Raw genomic sequence first — 6,577 nt, 5'->3', positions numbered from 1 at the left:
TAAAATTCATGTCACTGAATTTCAGAAACGCGGACTGCCTCATGCTCACATATTATTGATATTAGATAGTGAGTCCAAATTACATTCCTCTAATTAATTCCCTTTCAATGTGCACGAATTTCATGCACTGGGCTACTAAAATATATATATATATATATATACCCAATATTTAGCCCTGAGAAAGGATAAGTATTCCATGTTACTGTACTCATCTTAAGGATTACCTAGTGCTTGTACAACAGAATAGAAGAAAATCTTTTTTTTTTTTAATTCATTTCAGAGAGAGGAAGGGAGAGGGAGAGAAACATCAATGATGAGAGAGAATCATCTATCAGCTGCCTCCTGCACACCCCCTACTGAGGACCCAGCCCATAATCTGGGCATGTGCCCTGCGGAGAATCAAATCATGCACTCCAGCTTCATGGGTCAACGCTCAACCACTGAGCCACACCAGCCAGACGAGGCAAATCTTTTTAACTGACTGTGATAGGCAGTTAGATACACATGAGCAGAGCAAGGATAAAAGGCCAGGTACATAAGATCACCAGGGCAGAAAGCCCCAGGTGCCTAGCAACTGGCAAAACTAGGAAAACAAGAACCTCGCCCCCAGGGTAACTCTCCCTCTCCTGGCATATCCCTGGTCATGCAGTTCGCACCCTCCCCTGACCTTTCCTCCCCTGACATGTCCCTAGTCATGGGGATTAGACCCCCTTAGAGGGGGATGGAACAAGGGGACCTGAGAATAGCCCTTAGGCATTAACCCCGAGGGATAACAGGCCCCCAAAAGGCAACAAAACCAGACAAGTGAGGCTATGGTTGGCATCAGAATCAGCTGAATTGACCCTGGCACTGACCAATCAGTTGAGACCACAGCCCTAAAAACACACACACACACACACACACACACACCTGGAAGGTTGATGAATATTCTATTGAGATCCTTCCCTGGGGCCTCCCCTGAAATCTCCACCCTTAAAAGCACTTAGGACAAAAGAATATATACGCATATATGTAGAGCCCATGGACAAAGACATTAATATGGTGAAGGCCTAGCAGGGGCTAGGGCACGGGTGGAGGGAGGCCATGGCGGGTAAAATGGGGGACATCTATAATAGAGTCAACAATAAAAAATAAATAAATAAATAAATAAATATTACCTCTTTAAAAAAAAGCCCTTAGGACAGAGGTTCCACACTCCCCCTCTTGGGAGAAAGACAAGAAGCACGCCTATGCCTTTCTGGTCCCTCTCTTCTTTTCCGGCAGGCACCCTACCTTTACCCACTCTCTCCTGAGCTCCAAGGGCCTTTCTTTTGCCTCTGTAATTTGTTTCCTGAGCCCCTTTCTTCTATTGCTCATTTCTACCTCTGTGACTTTCTAAATAAACTTTCTTTTATAGTTTGAGTCTGGGTTCTGAATTCTTTCTTAGCCAGAACTCAAGAACCAAGATTGCTGAGCCAAGGTCCGATCTGACTCCACTAACACCTGGTGCCATTTCTGCTCCTGCCAACAGGACTACTATTTTCTCCAGAAATTAATTCAAACATTTACTCAACACTCAGAGAGCACCATGCTTAGAACTGTTAATCAATCCAAATCAAACTGGACTACTTCACATCCTTGGAACATACAGTGATTTACACTCCAGAAATAAACTTGACCCTTCATCTGATTATTAATTCTTTCCTCCTCAGTGCCTTTTAAGTCTGAAATTTGCACCAAGAGTGTTGAGAGTGTATGTCTTACCATCCACTTCACTCCTTCCAGACCCCCCTTTCCACTCTTGTCAAAGTCGATGGCTTGTCTGAAGTTCTATGAAAAGCTTCTAGGCTTATCCCACATGTTTGTTCTCTAGTTTATTACACTTTTACATCTATGGGTCCTGTCCCAACTATATCATCAGACTCCCCTATTGCCTGAAATTAAAAGGAGAGATTAAAGGTGCACATATTTCATTTTGCAGGCACCACATTAAAATCACTTTGCAGCTTATTAACAGGCTTGTAATATATAAACTTATCCCAGAGGATAGGTATAAAGAGAGTAATGTATATCAGATGAATGTCATTTTCACTTTTTTATATGTTTTTATTGGTTTGAGAGAGAGAGAGGAAGGAGCAGGAGAGAGGTAGAGAAACATCGATGAGAGAAACATCGATTGGCTTCCTCCTGCATATCCCCTACTGGAGACTGAGCCGGCAACCGGGGCAAGTGCCCTGACCAGGAATGGAGTTACCTCTTGGTGCATGGGAAGACACTCAACTCACTAAGTCACACCAGCCAGGGCGGCATTTTCACGTTTTAAGTCATGATCACAATGATGCACGCACATTCAGAAGAGCTACAACCCAAACTAGGTCAACTAACCATGAAAACAATACAGGGTGGGGCAAAAGCAGGTTTACAGTTGTGAGTATTCAAAACACAGAGTTTATTCTTGTATTGCTATTTATTAACTATTGTTTTCTTTTCCATATGAATACCTGTAAACCTACTTTTGCCCAAACCTGTACAATAAGGGCCAAAATTATCAGAAAGGCATTGCTAACTGAAGGTCAACTTACAAATACCTAATAAATAATGACACCAGTAAACATCAAAAACTACTTTAAAAGTCTACACACGTAAAACTATTAAAATCAATGTAAAATCAATGTTCCAATGTTAACTGGAAAAAGGCATCCAAAGGTTCCTAATAAATTCATATAACTGACATTTTCAATTACAAAAGACAAACTAATTCATGTTCACTGAAAAGAAGTTACCAGCCAAAAATGACATGAAATAATTTCTAAGACAGAAGAAATTAAGATTTCAAACTACAAGGGACAAGAAACAAATTTTAAATGTCAGGTTCAGGATAAGGAAAACTATTTTAAACTAAGCAAAAATAAGTAATTCAGAGTTTCGCACGTACTTGTTTTCACTGAGCAGGGCGATTAAAGGTTACCAGCCACACTTGCCTTCATTCAAAACCCTTAGTTCCTGAACATATTTGTCAATTGAACAGCACGTACTTCTCTTTAATATGCAGCAGAGTTTTCATCTGTGACACACAGAATCCTCTCCATGTCTTTTAGGATGCTCACCTTCATTGTCCCTGCCATTCTTACTATTCTAACGAAAACATCCTGCCATTAGCTCCACCGGAATTTCAAATCCATTAAAAAAACAACAACACATTTTTTGACTGTCTTGAGAAGGTTTGAAAACATTGAGGTAAATTATAAGCTGCCATCAAGTCTGTGAACTGCAACAGCACAGAGACCTCTTGTCTGGGAGGCTGACAGCTGCCAAAGCCTGACCTTTCCCTAACTGGTCAACTGAAGATTCGCTAATAGGATCTGTTTAACCTTACCCATCCGCCTGTCACGTGACACAAGGGCAAGTCAATCAACTCAGCAAGGAGAGCTCCGGAATGGTCCCCACAGAGAGCAACATTTATTCACTTCTAATCCTCCCTAGAAATTTCAGATTTAAAATGCAAGCTATTTACACCTAAGTCCAAAACCAAGAACTACCAGTTCTTCCTTTTTGAATACTTCATATTAAGGCTTTCCGTTGTATGGCATAAAGATTCAAATTCTACTAGCCACTGGAAACCCCCATATAGACTAAAAAGGGCAAAGTTTCAGAGAACTGCCAGAGCCTGAAATAGAGCACAAGTGCCCCAAGATCCGATAACTGGCCCCATTCACCTCCTCCACATTTTTATCAAACAAAATTATATCAGCCATGGCAAGCTGAATTAAAACAAAACTTGAGGGGAAAAAAAACTGTAGAAAGAAATTAATTCTCCCTTTTCCTGTACATATTTCTCCATCAAAGCAAACACAATGCAATTTAGTTATACCAGTGCATTTCCTAACGTAAAAACATTTATTTTACAGAAGTAGATCAACATAAAAGTCATTGCAGTTTTAATGAAACTGAAATGATAGAGAAATGCGCACACACACTTGAATTCCAGGTACACTCTAATATGTGTGTGCCAGCAACCCAGCTCCCGTGACATGGAGACCAGGATGGCCCCATGGCCCTCCATTCCCCACTGTGTCCTTCCCCCTAGACTTAGGCAGCAGGGCCTATGCACATCAGAGACCAGCTTATGGGACAAATGCTAATAACTTTTCCCTAACCCTTGTTTTGTCCTGAGTCTAAAATATGGGTCCTGAAACTAAAAACATCACTGACACCTGTTGTAGCACAATAGTTTTCAAATGCAATCCTAATATTCTAATCGAAGTGAAGAAAATGTGCGTGTTCCTATTAATGAAATGGTGAAAGTTGGGGAATGGGAAGAGCTACGGAGCCAAGCCCATCAACAGCACCTGAATCCAAGTTCCTTCATTACCAGACACCAAGGGAGAGCACCAGAGGAAGAGGGAAAAAGGTTTCTCCCAGAGAAGGAAAAGAGGGAGAAAATGGGAGGTATCTGTAATACTATCAACAATAAAAAATTTTTTTTTTAAAAAAAAGAAAAGAAAAGGTTTCTCCCAGGAAAGTGATTAAATCTATCACAGGAATGATTTTTATGCCAGGCCCCCTGCAATGATTTCTCACTCTCTAACTTCCATGAATCCCCACCAGCTACAAACACTTGATCAAGTTTTACATTCTCAGTGTTTACTGCAAAAGGCATGATGTTTTTCACGCTCTGCACACCTCTAGTTCTGATAAACCCCCAAAGAGGACTACCTGTATCCTATCCCCCCACTGAGAATCTCTGAACCAGAAAAACCAAAACAGTCACACAAGAAGCCAAAATTAGTGTTCCTTTTAGAAACTGTATAGGACACCCCCGACCCTGTTGACGTACGAATGTGGATATTTTCTCCTCAATCTCTGAATTTTATCCATATCTCTATACCTAACTTTAATGTAAGTTTATTATAATGCATCTCAAATGACCTGCAGAATGAAACACAAGAGAAAGAAAAAAAGAAAGAGAAAATTATAGCATGCAGGCTAGCAACCAGAGTAATATGAAAAACCATCGTGACAACCAACACACTAGATAAAAGTACAGTAGTCCCCCCTTTTCCAGTTTTGCTTTCCACGGTTTTTAGTTAGCCACGGTCAATTATTGTCCAAATATATTAAACGGAAAATTCCAGAAATAAACAATTCATAAGTTTTCAATTGTGGGCCATTCTGAGTAGTATGATGAAATGTCATACCATCCTGCTCCATCCCACCCAAGATGTAAATTATCCCTTTGTCCATGTATCCATGTTGCATGCACTACCCACCGTTAGTCGCTTAGTAGCTGTCTTGTTTATCAGATCAACTGTTATGGTATCGCAGTGCTTGTGCTCAAGTAGCCCTTATTCTACTTAACAACGGTCCCAAAGCACAAGAGCAGTGATGCTGGCACTTCAGATATTTACCACCAGTAAATTAGTGTCTCATACACTTGCCTGCGTACAATAAAGCCCAATCTTCCAATCTACTTTTCAGCACCTCAATCTTAAAAACGAATAGTAAAGGATCATCATACATTCAAGATGACAGACTATCTAAAACAGATGAACTAAAAAAAGAAATGAGAGGCAGACAATGAAAGGAGCAGAAAAATACAGGGTGGAAAATGCATGGGGTTTGGGGGAGGTGGTCCTGGGCTTGACACTTTTCTGTGCCTGGATAAATGTAATTTAGAAACCTCCTGGGGCTCTTACGGAAAGTGAGATAAACTGTGAAAGTGCCTCCTGAGCACATAAAAGACACTAAATGTCTACCAAATGTTTGTGTACTGCCCTTCATGCAATCTCTTTTTTCCAACTCAATAACCCACACTGAGTCTTACATCTTCCACTTCTCAGATAGGACAATGTCTTTTTACTTTATTTTGGCTTCAAGTCACCCATTCTAACACCCAAATAGAGTCTCAACCAGTCCTACTACCACCACAATCTTTGGAAGATTGTTCTAAGTCTTCCAAAGCAGAATTATTGGAGTACAGAGCCACCTACAGGACATATATTCTATTTCCACCCACAATGGGTAGTATCCCTGCTAAATATGTCCCAGACACTTCTTTCTTTTTTTTTTCTTTTTTTTGCTTTTTTTGCTTTTTAAAATTTATTTTTAATTAAAGTTGACTTATAATATTATATTAGTTTCAGATGTACAACATAGTGATTACACATTTACACACTTATGAAGTGGTCACCATGATAATTCCAGTAACCATCTGACACCATAAATAGTTATTACGGTATTATTGGCTGTATGCCCTGTGCTGTTCATTACATCCCTGTGACTTATTCTATAACTGGCAATTTGTACTTCTTAGTCCCTTTCACCTTTTACACCCATTCCCCCAACCCCCTGAAATGCCTACACTTCTCTTTTTTCTTTCTTTATTGGTTAAGGTATTACATATGTGTCCTTATCCCCCCATTGCCCCCTTAACCCCCCACTCCTGCCCTCACCCCCCTGGTGTCTGTGTCCATTGGTTAGGCGAGTGGTCGGCTAACTGTGGCCACTTGAGTGTGGCTCTTCCACAAAATACCACATGCAGGCGTGCACGTACAGTGCGATTGAAACTTCGTGGCCACACTCAAGGGGCCAAAGAGCC

At 40.7% G+C, this 6,577-nt stretch overlaps 1 protein-coding gene across 2 annotated transcripts in view; it reads right to left on the bottom strand.

Annotated features, from left to right (window-relative positions):
- The window catches only part of PRIM2 (primase, DNA, polypeptide 2 (58kDa)), a 269,429-nt gene that overhangs the window by 253,482 nt on the left and 9,370 nt on the right, over positions 1 to 6,577 (bottom strand). The window lies entirely within an intron of this gene.

This window comes from Myotis brandtii, unplaced genomic scaffold (assembly GCF_000412655.1).
Source record: "Myotis brandtii unplaced genomic scaffold, ASM41265v1 scaffold176, whole genome shotgun sequence".
NCBI classification, from domain to species: domain Eukaryota; kingdom Metazoa; phylum Chordata; class Mammalia; order Chiroptera; family Vespertilionidae; genus Myotis; species Myotis brandtii.
This window is presented reverse-complemented; position numbering and strand designations above follow the sequence as displayed.